Source organism: Gadus chalcogrammus, chromosome 1 (genome assembly GCF_026213295.1).
Source record: "Gadus chalcogrammus isolate NIFS_2021 chromosome 1, NIFS_Gcha_1.0, whole genome shotgun sequence".
NCBI classification, from domain to species: Eukaryota; Metazoa; Chordata; class Actinopteri; order Gadiformes; family Gadidae; genus Gadus; species Gadus chalcogrammus.
Window position 1 is genome coordinate 1191768 of NC_079412.1, and position 11992 is coordinate 1203759.

The 11992-nt window shown below is 38.7% G+C and overlaps 18 non-coding genes across 18 annotated transcripts; all 18 read left to right on the forward strand.

Annotated features, from left to right (window-relative positions):
- The first annotated feature begins 22 nt into the window (after positions 1-22).
- On the forward strand, positions 23-104 carry trnas-cga (transfer RNA serine (anticodon CGA)). The gene has a single exon. It is a non-coding gene; the product is annotated as a tRNA-Ser (tRNA).
- Positions 105-739: 635 nt separating this feature from the next.
- On the forward strand, positions 740-821 carry trnas-uga (transfer RNA serine (anticodon UGA)). Its single transcript has one exon. It is a non-coding gene; the product is annotated as a tRNA-Ser (tRNA).
- Positions 822-1141: 320 nt separating this feature from the next.
- Positions 1142-1223, forward strand: trnas-cga (transfer RNA serine (anticodon CGA)). Its single transcript has one exon. It is a non-coding gene; the product is annotated as a tRNA-Ser (tRNA).
- Positions 1224-1857: 634 nt separating this feature from the next.
- On the forward strand, positions 1858-1939 carry trnas-uga (transfer RNA serine (anticodon UGA)). Its single transcript has one exon. It is a non-coding gene; the product is annotated as a tRNA-Ser (tRNA).
- A 320-nt stretch (positions 1940-2259) lies between these two features.
- On the forward strand, positions 2260-2341 carry trnas-cga (transfer RNA serine (anticodon CGA)). The gene has a single exon. It is a non-coding gene; the product is annotated as a tRNA-Ser (tRNA).
- A 649-nt stretch (positions 2342-2990) lies between these two features.
- On the forward strand, positions 2991-3072 carry trnas-uga (transfer RNA serine (anticodon UGA)). The gene has a single exon. It is a non-coding gene; the product is annotated as a tRNA-Ser (tRNA).
- A 332-nt stretch (positions 3073-3404) lies between these two features.
- On the forward strand, positions 3405-3486 carry trnas-cga (transfer RNA serine (anticodon CGA)). Its single transcript has one exon. It is a non-coding gene; the product is annotated as a tRNA-Ser (tRNA).
- Positions 3487-4153: 667 nt separating this feature from the next.
- Positions 4154-4235, forward strand: trnas-uga (transfer RNA serine (anticodon UGA)). The gene has a single exon. It is a non-coding gene; the product is annotated as a tRNA-Ser (tRNA).
- A 329-nt stretch (positions 4236-4564) lies between these two features.
- trnas-cga (transfer RNA serine (anticodon CGA)) lies at positions 4565-4646 on the forward strand. Its single transcript has one exon. It is a non-coding gene; the product is annotated as a tRNA-Ser (tRNA).
- Positions 4647-5295: 649 nt separating this feature from the next.
- On the forward strand, positions 5296-5377 carry trnas-uga (transfer RNA serine (anticodon UGA)). Its single transcript has one exon. It is a non-coding gene; the product is annotated as a tRNA-Ser (tRNA).
- Positions 5378-5619: 242 nt separating this feature from the next.
- trnas-cga (transfer RNA serine (anticodon CGA)) lies at positions 5620-5701 on the forward strand. The gene has a single exon. It is a non-coding gene; the product is annotated as a tRNA-Ser (tRNA).
- A 649-nt stretch (positions 5702-6350) lies between these two features.
- On the forward strand, positions 6351-6432 carry trnas-uga (transfer RNA serine (anticodon UGA)). The gene has a single exon. It is a non-coding gene; the product is annotated as a tRNA-Ser (tRNA).
- Positions 6433-8868: 2436 nt separating this feature from the next.
- Positions 8869-8950, forward strand: trnas-cga (transfer RNA serine (anticodon CGA)). Its single transcript has one exon. It is a non-coding gene; the product is annotated as a tRNA-Ser (tRNA).
- Positions 8951-9599: 649 nt separating this feature from the next.
- trnas-uga (transfer RNA serine (anticodon UGA)) lies at positions 9600-9681 on the forward strand. Its single transcript has one exon. It is a non-coding gene; the product is annotated as a tRNA-Ser (tRNA).
- Positions 9682-10013: 332 nt separating this feature from the next.
- On the forward strand, positions 10014-10095 carry trnas-cga (transfer RNA serine (anticodon CGA)). The gene has a single exon. It is a non-coding gene; the product is annotated as a tRNA-Ser (tRNA).
- A 667-nt stretch (positions 10096-10762) lies between these two features.
- trnas-uga (transfer RNA serine (anticodon UGA)) lies at positions 10763-10844 on the forward strand. Its single transcript has one exon. It is a non-coding gene; the product is annotated as a tRNA-Ser (tRNA).
- Positions 10845-11176: 332 nt separating this feature from the next.
- trnas-cga (transfer RNA serine (anticodon CGA)) lies at positions 11177-11258 on the forward strand. The gene has a single exon. It is a non-coding gene; the product is annotated as a tRNA-Ser (tRNA).
- Positions 11259-11908: 650 nt separating this feature from the next.
- On the forward strand, positions 11909-11990 carry trnas-uga (transfer RNA serine (anticodon UGA)). Its single transcript has one exon. It is a non-coding gene; the product is annotated as a tRNA-Ser (tRNA).
- Positions 11991-11992: the final 2 nt, after the last annotated feature.

Below are 11992 nucleotides of genomic sequence, written 5' to 3' on the forward strand. Positions count from 1 at the left end.
CCATTGGTTTTAAATTATTGTCGCTGTGATGGCCGAGAGGTTAAGGCGTTGGACTCGAAATCCAATGGGGTTTCCCCGCGCAGGTTCGAATCCTGCTCACAGCGATTCTTTTCAATTGAACCATTCCGTCCTCATTTGATTATCTCAAAGGAGAAATTTAAAGTTGTGGATTAAATCCTTTCCTTTTGAACCTCCGCTATGAAGATTGTTAAAACACTTGTTATACTGGGTATTGAGGACCGTCTTTGTTCACTGCATGTGATTGGGAAACTTTTGCCAATAAAATCTGGGTTTACACCAAAAATATGAATGTGTTATGAAGCAGTGTTTAAGGCATTAGACTCGAAAACTCAGTGGGAATAGCGAAAGCTCAAATACTTCACATATACCTGTCTGCTGAGATTTTTGACTAGATCAACCAATCGACACGCCCGAGCAATTCTTAAAGGCCAATCCAACCTGACCAACAGATATTCCCTTTGTTTCATTCATAAAGGTCTTATGATGAGAGAGGGGTAATGAATTTACATCCAAAATCCAACGGTTTCGATCCGGGCCGGTTCAAATTCTACCAGGGGCATCTTATTAGAAACTAATCCGGTTATGGAAAATTTGTATCATATTTGCTTACGTCTTGTAAATTTGACGAACAAAACTAGTCACAAGGGCCACTTTAATCTATCCCAGGTCCCTTGGGACTCTTTTTGAATAAATTGCCATTTGGGTACTTGGAATTTAAGCTGTGATGGCTGAGTGGTTAAGGCGTTGGACTTGAAATCCAATGGGTGTTACCCGCGTAGGTTCAAATCCTGCTCCCAGTGTTGTATGTTAATACTGTGTGTGGAGTTTTGAGTGTCTTGACATGACATCTGCCCAAACTCGGTGGGTAAGAAGATGAAGTCGAAATCCAATGATGTTATCGCTGAAAATGGTCACGTCTTGCACTCAGCTGTCAACTCTAAATTTCATTTAAATAGGTCAAGGAAAGAAAGGATGATGATTAATTTGTGTTTTCAATTTGATATACCTCTATGAAGATGTTAGAACTGATGTGTTCTTGTTTGTTTAAGAACTGCCATATTATCAACGCTTGTCCTCTGGGACCTTTTTTAAAATTTCCCATTGGTTTTAAATTATTGTCGCTGTGATGGCCGAGAGGTTAAGGCGTTGGACTCGAAATCCAATGGGGTTTCCCCGCGCAGGTTCAAATCCTGCTCACAGCGAACTATATCAATGGAACCATTCCGTCCTGATTTGATTATCTCAAATGAGAAATTTAAAGTTGTGGATTTATTCCTTTACTTTTGAACCTCCGCTATGAAGATTGTTAAAACACTTATTATACTGGGTATTGAGGACCTTCTTTTTTCACTGCATTTAATTGGGAAACTTTGCCAATAAAATCCAGGTTTACACCAAAAATATGAATTTGTTATGAAGCAGTGTTTAAGGCATTAGACTCGAAAACTCAGTGGGAATAGCGAAAGCTCAAATACTTCACATATACCTGTCTGCTGAGATTTTTGACTAGATCAACCAATCGACACGCCCGAGCAATTCTTAAAGGCCAATCCAACCTGACCAACAGATATTCCCTTTGTTTCATTCATAAAGGTCTTATGATGAGAGAGGGGTAATGAATTTACATCCAAAATCCAACGGTTTCGATCCGGGCCGGTTCAAATTCTACCAGGGGCATCTTATTAGAAACTAATCCGGTTATGGAAAATTTGTATCATATTTGCTTACGTCTTGTAAATTTGACGAACAAAACAAGTCACAAGGGCCACTTTAATCTAGCCCAGGTCCCTTGGGACTCTTTTTGAATAAATTGCCATTTGGGTACATGGCAATTAAGCTGTGATGGCTGAGTGGTTAAGGCGTTGGACTTGAAATCCAATGGGTGTTACCCGCGTAGGTTCAAATCCTGCTCCCAGTGTTGTATGTTAATACTGTGTGTGGAGTTTTGAGTGTCTTGACATGACATCTGCCCAAACTCGGTGGGTAAGAAGATGAAGTCGAAATCCAATGATGTTATCGCTGAAAATGGTCACGTCTTGCACTCAGCTGTCAACTCTAAATTTCATTTAAATAGGTCAAGGAAAGAAAGGATGATGATTAATTTGTGTTTTCAATTTGATATACCTCTATGAAGATGTTAGAACTGATGTGTTCTTGTTTGTTTAAGAACTGCCATATTATCAATGCTTGTCCTCTTGGACCTTTTTTAACATTTCCCATTGGTTTTTATTTATTGCCGCTGTGATGGCCGAGAGGTTAAGGCGTTGGACTCGAAATCCAATGGGGTTTCCCCGCGCAGGTTCAAATCCTGCTCACAGCGAACTATATCAATGGAACCATTCCGTCCTGATTTGATTATCTCAAATGAGAAATTTAAAGTTGTGGATTCATTCCTTTACTTTTGAACCTCCGCTATGAAGATTGTTAAAACACTTATTATACTGGGTATTGAGGACCTTCTTTTTTCACTGCATTTAATTGGGAAACTTTGCCAATAAAATCCAGGTTTACACCAAAAATATGAATTTGTTATGAAGCAGTGTTTAAGGCATTAGACTCGAAAACTCAGTGGGAATAGTGAAAGCTCAAATACTTCACACATACCAGTCTGCTGAGATTTTTGACTACATCAACCAATCGAAAAGCCCTAGCGATTCTTAAAGGCCAATCCAACTTGACCAACAGATGTTCCCTTTGTTTCATTCATAAAGGTCTTATGATGAGAGAGGGGTGATGAATTTACATCCAAAATCCAACGGTTTCGATCCGAGCCGGTTCAAATTCTACCAGGGGCATATTATTAGAAGCTCATCCGGTTATGGAAAATTTGTCTTGTAAATTTGACAAACAAAAATTAAGTTTGAAGCTGGAAACAAATGTTTCAATGTGTAACAAGGGCCACTTTAATCTATCCCAGGTCTCTTGGGACTCTTTTTGAATAAAATGCCATTTGGGTACGTGTCAAATGAGCTGTGATGGCCGAGTGGTTGAGGCGTTGGACTTGAAATCCAATGGGTATTACCCGAGCAGGTTCAAATCCTGCTCACAGCTTTGTATGTTAATATACTGTGCTGAGTTTTGAGTTTCTTGACATGACATCTGCCCAAACAAGGTGGGTAAGAAGATGTAGTCAAAATCCGATGCTGTTATCGCCGAAAATGTTCTAATCTTGCTCACAGCTATTAACTCTAAATCAATCAAAAATGTTCATTTATATAGGTCAAGGACATAAAGGATGATAATGAATTTGTGGTTTCACGTTGATACACCTCTATGAAGATGTTTGAACTGATGTTTTATTCTGCGTTTAAGAACTTCTATATTTTCAACGCTTGTCATCAGGGACTTTTTTTCAAATTTCCCATTGGTATGCACGAATTGTCGCTGTGATGGCCGAGAGGTTAAGGCGTTGGACTCGAAATCCAATGGGGTTTCCCCGCGCAGGTTCGAATCCTGCTCACAGCGATTCTTTTCAATTGAACCATTCCGTCCTCATTTGATTATCTCAAAGGAGAAATTTAAAGTTGTGGATTCAATCCTTTCCTTTTGAACCTACGCTATGAAGATTGTTAAAACACTTGTTATACTGGGTATTGAGGACCGTCTTTGTTCACTGCATGTGATTGGGAAACTTTTGCCAATAAAATCTGGGTTTACACCAAAAATATGAATGTGTTATGAAGCAGTGTTTAAGGCATTAGACTCGAAAACTCAGTGGGAATAGCGAAAGCTCAAATACTTCACATATACCTGTCTGCTGAGATTTTTGACTAGATCAACCAATCGAAAAGCCCGAGCAATTCTTAAAGGCCAATCCAACCTGACCAACAGATATTCCCTTTGTTTCATTCATAAAGGTCTTATGATGAGAGAGGGGTAATGAATTTACATCCAAAATCCAACGGTTTCGATCCGGGCCGGTTCAAATTCTACCAGGGGCATCTTATTAGAAACTAATCCGGTTATGGAAAATTTGTATCATATTTGCTTACGTCTTGTAAATTTGACGAACAAAACTGATGTTTGAAGCTGGAAACAAATGTTTCAATGTGTAACAAGGGCCACTTTAATCTATCCCAGGTCCCTTGGGACTCTTTTTGAATAAAATGCCATTTGGGTACCTGTCAAATGAGCTCTGATGGCCGAGTGGTTGAGGCGTTGGACTTGAAATCCAATGGGTATTACCCGTGCAGTTTCAAATCCTGCTCACAGCTTTGTATGTTAATATACTGTGCTGAGTTTTGTGTTTCTTGACATGACATCTGCCCAAACAAGGTGGGTAAGAAAATGTAGTCAAAATCCGATGCTGTTATCGCCGAAAATCTAATCTTGCTCACAGCTATTAACTCTAAATCAATCAAAAATGTTCATTTATATAGGTCAAGGACATAAAGGATGATAATGAATTTGTGATTTCACGTTGATACACCTCTATGAAGATGTTTGAACTGATGTTTTATTCTGCGTTTAAGAACTTCTATATTTTCAACGCTTGTCATCGGGGACTTTTTTTCAAATTTCCCATTGGTATGCACGAATTGTCGCTGTGATGGCCGAGAGGTTAAGGAGTTGGACTCGAAATCCAATGGGGTTTCCCCGCGCAGGTTCGAATCCTGCTCACAGCGATTCTTTTCAAATGAACCATTCCGTCCTCATTTGATTATCTCAAAGGAGAAATTTAAAGTTGTGGATTCAATCCTTTCCTTTTGAACCTACGCTATGAAGATTGTTAAAACACTTGTTATACTGGGTATTGAGGACCGTCTTTGTTCACTGCATGTGATTGGGAAACTTTTGCCAATAAAATCTGGGTTTACACCAAAAATATGAATGTGTTATGAAGCGGTGTTAAGGCATTAGACTCGAAAACTCAGTGGGAATAGCGAAAGCTCAAATACTTCACATATACCTGTCTGCTGAGATTTTTGACTAGATCAACCAATCGACAACCCCGAGCGATTCTTAAAGGCCAATCCAACTTGACCAACAGATGTTCCCTTTGTTTCATTCATAAAGGTCTTATGATGAGAGAGGGGTGATGAATTTACATCCAAAATCCAACGGTTTCGATCCGAGCCGGTTCAAATTCTACCAGGGGCATATTATTAGAAGCTCATCCGGTTATGGAAAATTTGTCTTGTAAATTTGACAAACAAAAATGAAGTTTGAAGCTGGAAACAAATGTTTCAATGTGTAACAAGGGCCACTTTAATCTATCCCAGGTCCCTTGGAACTCTTTTTGTATAAATTGCCATTTGGGTACTTGTCTAATGAGCTGTGATGGCCGAGTGGTTAAGGCGTTGGACTTGAAATCCAATGGGTATTACCCGCGCTGGTTCAAATCCTGCTCATAGTGTTGTATGTTAACATTCCGTTTTCTAATCTTGCTCACAGCTATTAACTCTAAATCAATCAAAAAATTGTCATTTATGTAGGTCAAGGAAATAAAGGATGATAATGAATTTGTGGTTTCACGTTGATACACCTCTATGAAGATGTTTGAACTGATGTTTTATTCTGCGTTAAGAACTTTTATATTTTCAACGCTTGTCATCTGGGACTTTTTTTCAAATTTCCCATTGGTTGACATGGATTGACGCTGTGATGGCCGAGAGGTTAAGGCGTTGGACTCGAAATCCAGGGGGGTTTCCCCGCGCAGGTTCGAATCCTGCTCACAGCGAATCTTTTCAATTGAACCATTCCGTCCTCATTTGATTATCTCAAAGGAGAAATTTAAAGTTGTGGATTCATTCCTTTACTTTTGAACCTCCGCTATGAAGTTTGTTAAAACACTTGTTATACTGGGTATTGAGGACCGTCTTTGTTCACTGCATGTGATTGGGAAACTTTGCCAATAAAATCCAGGTTTACACCAAAAATATGAATTTGTTATGAAGCAGTGTTTAAGGCATTAGACTCGAAAACTCAGTGGGAATAGTGAAAGCTCAAATACTTCACACATACCAGTCTGCTGAGATTTTTGACTACATCAACCAATCGAAAAGCCCTAGCGATTCTTAAAGGCCAATCCAACTTGACCAACAGATGTTCCCTTTGTTTCATTCATAAAGGTCTTATGATGAGAGAGGGGTGATGAATTTACATCCAAAATCCAACGGTTTCGATCCGAGCCGGTTCAAATTCTACCAGGGGCATATTATTAGAAGCTCATCCGGTTATGGAAAATTTGTCTTGTAAATTTGACAAACAAAAATTAAGTTTGAAGCTGGAAACAAATGTTTCAATGTGTAACAAGGGCCACTTTAATCTATCCCAGGTCCCTTGGGACTCTTTTTGAATAAAATGCCATTTGGGTACGTGTCAAATGAGCTGTGATGGTCGAGTGGTTGAGGGGTTGGACTTGAAATCCAATGGGTATTACCCGAGCAGGTTCAAATCCTGCTCACAGCTTTGTATGTTAATATACTGTGCTGAGTTTTGAGTTTCTTGACATGACATCTGCCCAAACAAGGTGGGTAAGAAGATGTAGTCAAAATCCGATGCTGTTATCGCCGAAAATGTTCTAATCTTGCTCACAGCTATTAACTCTAAATCAATCAAAAATGTTCATTTATATAGGTCAAGGACATAAAGGATGATAATGAATTTGTGGTTTCACGTTGATACCAGTGGCGATTCTAGGGGGTGGCCTGGGGTGGCCAGGGCCACCCCTGAAAGCTCATTGGCCACCCCTGTGGCCACCCCAGATCTGATAGGTAGTTGGTCAAGTTCGTCAACACAAGAAATAAGAGAAATACTGTCAATCAATGATGACAGCTGATCAACTGATTTAGGGTCAGTTTTACATTTTTAACTAATACACAGTAATGGTCGTACTGAGGCTGTGAGAGCTGATTTCTGCTCGGCGGACATTTAGCTATGCAGGTCAGGTGACCCATGAGATGAGCGCGCTGCACATGCTGCTGGTCCGTGAAACAGGAGGACGACAACGGTCACAGTGACAACGTGAACAATATAAAAACGATAAAGACGCTGAAATCTGTCGTTGAGAGGTATGGTAATTTAATGTTTAGTTATATCGTAGTTCCCTCTGAATGTGTAGGAAAACTTTATCCAACACTAAGTAGCAGCTAAAAGACGAACTACACTGCACTAGCTAGCTTAGCAGCCTGCAAACCAAGTTAAGCATGTAACGTTAGTGTTTTGGATACCGCCATGAAATATGAAAAGATGTTTTCTGGACTGAAGACTGATGGTGTTTTTTGCAGATGTGTGTGTTCAATAGAGCTAATGTTATATTTTTGGCCAACCAGTGTGTGAAACATAGTGTGACAGTCTAGATTTAACTAGTTATAACACAAGAACAAGCTGTGACTTATTTGTTGCATTCAAAGCACAAATGCTTGAGATGCAATATGTGTTAATTGTGTTATTAAAAGTGAGTTGTAAGAGTGGTAGTTATGTAAAAATAAACCTTTATAGATCCTATAAATAGACATAATTAGGCACATTGTTGACACCTCCTTTCTTTTTGACATTTTAATGGAGTCAAAGCTATTATTTAAGGGGTTCCAAGTTATATTTGGTCTGGTGGCATTGCATTGGACTTTAAGTCTTGTCTTGTGGTCTTATGGCCTATGTGAAAGCATTTTGTAGCAGGAGAATGAGCAAAAGCAAGAACTAGCTACCTCTATTGCACTTTGTTACTATTATTAGAATCCTCTATTGTTCATGAGAGTTTGAAGGTTTACATAACATTACTTTATAGTATATACTTTGGAGTTAAGATTTGTTTGGTTTGTTACAATTGTTTATGTATATTTATCAAGTTAATTTGTGATTCTAAGGCTTAACTGTTTGATTTAAATAAACTTCATAATTTAAGTTGAATCAAAGCCAACGTTTATACCTTCATCAGGGCCCTGGACATGAATACTGTCTGGGTTGAAAACCCACTCTTTGCACATTTTCATACATCACAAGGCATCCTATAGAATAACATTATTCAGTCATCAGGCCATCCTCTGTGTCACCTGTATTGTTACCTATGTTTGCTTTACTAATTTAGGTGCCATCTTGTGGTTAAATAAAAACACACCAAATCAAAGAACAAACCAAAAAAATCTAATTCCAGTATCTCCAACAAATTAGATCTAAGCTAAATAATAACATAAACTAAGCATGTAAAGAACAACAAATATTTCAGTTTTTTTCCTCACAAGCTTAATTTATCCTTTGCTTACAGATACACTTTTTAATAAGGTCTATCTTAAAGCATTTTGGTAATTAATGTTATTAATTACCAAATTAATAACATTAATGTTATTATATAGGATGAGTTAAGAGCAGTTGAATTTTGCTACTCTAATTTAACTTGTGAAGAGATGAGGACTTTAATCCACTATAAGGAAATGGCTCTTAGAAAATGAGTACCCTATTCTGAACACAATTACTGATTAAAAATAGACATGTTAAAATAACCAGATATACTTGAGGACTGTGATAGGTGGAAATGGAATTTAAAAAATGACTTAAAAAAAAAAAAGTAATTTCACCAGCATAGACACCTTTATTTGACAGTTATGAGACAGGAAATCATGGGAGAGAGAGGGGATGCAACATGCAGCAAAGGACCGGGATTCGAACCGCAGTTGGCTGCGTACGTGTATGTATTAAACTTCGCTATGCCATGGCCACCCCACACTAGCTTTGTGTCCCATCTTGGCCACCCCAGTAAAAATGTCCTGGATACGCCACTGGTTGATACACCTCAATGAAGATGTTTGAACTGATGTTTTATTCTGCGTTTAAGAACTTCTATATTTTCAACGCTTGTCATCAGGGACTTTTTTTCAAATTTGCCATTGGTTTATGCACTAATTGTCCGCTGTGATGGCCGAGAGGTTAAGGCGTTGGACTCGAAATCCAATGGGGTTTCCCCGCGCAGGTTCAAATCCTGCTCACAGCGAACTATATCAATGGAACCATTCCGTCCTCATTTGATTATCTCAAAGGAGAAATTTAAAGTTGTGGATTCATTCCTTTACTTTTGAACCTCCGCTATGAAGATTGTTAAAACACTTATTATACTGGGTATTGAGGACCTCCTTTTTTCACTGCATGTAATTGGGAAACTTTGCCAATAAAATCCAGGTTTACACCAAAAATATGAATTTGTTATGAAGCAGTGTTTAAGGCATTAGACTCGAAAACTCAGTGGGAATAGTGAAAGCTCAAATACTTCACATATACCAGTCTGCTGAGATTTTTGACTACATCAACCAATCGAAAAGCCCTAGCGATTCTTAAAGGCCAATCCAACTTGACCAACAGATGTTCCCTTTGTTTCATTCATAAAGGTCTTATGATGAGAGAGGGGTGATGAATTTACATCCAAAATCCAACGGTTTCGATCCGAGCCGGTTCAAATTCTACCAGGGGCATATTATTAGAAGCTCATCCGGTTATGGAAAATTTGTCTTGTAAATTTGACAAACAAAAATTAAGTTTGAAGCTGGAAACAAATGTTTCAATGTGTAACAAGGGCCACTTTAATCTATCCCAGGTCCCTTGGGACTCTTTTTGAATAAAATGCCATTTGGGTACTTTTCGAATGAGCTGTGATGGCCGAGTGGTTGAGGCGTTGGACTTGAAATCCAATGGGTATTACCCGAGCAGGTTCAAATACTGCTCACAGCATTGTATGTTAATATACTGTGCTGAGTTTTGAGTTTCTTGGCATGACATCTGCCCAAACAAGGTGGGTAAGAAGATGTAGTCAAAATCCGATGCTGTTATCGCCGAAAATGTTCTAATCTTGCTCACAGCTATTAACTCTAAATCAATCAAAAATGTTAATTTATATAGGTCAAGGACATAAAGGATGATAATGAATTTGTGGTTTCACGTTGATACACCTCTATGAAGATGTTTGAACTGATGTTTTATTCTGCGTTTAAGAACTTCTATATTTTCAACGCTTGTCATCGGGGACTTTTTTTCAAATTTCCCATTGGTATGCACAAATTGTCGCTGTGATGGCCGAGAGGTTAAGGCGTTGGACTCGAAATCCAATGGGGTTTCCCCGCGCAGGTTCGAATCCTGCTCACAGCGATTCTTTTCCATTGAACCATTCCGTCCTCATTTGATTATCTCAAAGGAGAAATTTAAAGTTGTGGATTCAATCCTTTCCTTTTGAACCTACGCTATGAAGATTGTTAAAACACTTGTTATACTGGGTATTGAGGACCGTCTTTGTTCACTGCATGTGATTGGGAAACTTTTGCCAATAAAATCTGGGTTTACACCAAAAATATGAATGTGTTATGAAGCAGTGTTTAAGGCATTAGACTCGAAAACTCAGTGGGAATAGCGAAAGCTCAAATACTTCACATATACCTGTCTGCTGAGATTTTTGACTAGATCAACCAATCGACAAGCCCGAGCAATTCTTAAAGGCCAATCCAACCTGACCAACAGATATTCCCTTTGTTTCATTCATAAAGGTCTTATGATGAGAGAGGGGTAATGAATTTACATCCAAAATCCAACGGTTTCGATCCGGGCCGGTTCAAATTCTACCAGGGGCATCTTATTAGAAACTAATCCGGTTATGGAAAATTTGTATCATATTTGCTTACGTCTTGTAAATTTGACGAACAAAACTGATGTTTGAAGCTGGAAACAGATGTTTCAATGTGTAACAAGGGCCACTTTAATCTATCCCAGGTCTCTTGGGACTCTTTTTGAATAAAATGCCATTTGGGTACGTGTCAAATGAGCTGTGATGGTCGAGTGGTTGAGGGGTTGGACTTGAAATCCAATGGGTATTACCCGAGCAGGTTCAAATCCTGCTCACAGCTTTGTATGTTAATATACTGTGCTGAGTTTTGAGTTTCTTGACATGACATCTGCCCAAACAAGGTGGGTAAGAAGATGTAGTCAAAATCCGATGCTGTTATCGCCGAAAATGTTCTAATCTTGCTCACAGCTATTAACTCTAAATCAATCAAAAATGTTCATTTATATAGGTCAAGGACATAAAGGATGATAATGAATTTGTGGTTTCACGTTGATACACCTCTATGAAGATGTTTGAACTGATGTTTTATTCTGCGTTTAAGAACTTCTATATTTTCAACGCTTGTCATCAGGGACTTTTTTTCAAATTTCCCATTGGTATGCACGAATTGTCGCTGTGATGGCCGAGAGGTTAAGGCGTTGGACTCGAAATCCAATGGGGTTTCCCCGCGCAGGTTCGAATCCTGCTCACAGCGATTCTTTTCAATTTAACCATTCCGTCCTCATTTGATTATCTCAAAGGAGAAATTTAAAGTTGTGGATTAAATCCTTTCCTTTTGAACCTCCGCTATGAAGATTGTTAAAACACTTGTTATACTGGGTATTTAGGACCGACTTTGTTCACTGCATGTGATTGGGAAACTTTTGCCAATAAAATCTGGGTTTACACCAAAAATATGAATTTGTTATGAAGCAGTGTTTAAGGCATTAGACTCGAAAACTCAGTGGGAATAGTGAAAGCTCAAATACTTCACATATACCAGTCTGCTGAGATTTTTGACTACATCAACCAATCGAAAAGCCCTAGCGATTCTTAAAGGCCAATCCAACTTGACCAACAGATGTTCCCTTTGTTTCATTCATAAAGGTCTTATGATGAGAGAGGGGTGATGAATTTACATCCAAAATCCAACGGTTTCGATCCGAGCCGGTTCAAATTCTACCAGGGGCATATTATTAGAAGCTCATCCGGTTATGGAAAATTTGTCTTGTAAATTTGACAAACAAAAATTAAGTTTGAAGCTGGAAACAAATGTTTCAATGTGTAACAAGGGCCACTTTAATCTATCCCAGGTCCCTTGGGACTCTTTTTGAATAAAATGCCATTTGGGTACCTGTCAAATGAGCTCTGATGGCCGAGTGGTTGAGGCGTTGGACTTGAAATCCAATGGGTATTACCCGTGCAGTTTCAAATCCTGCTCACAGCTTT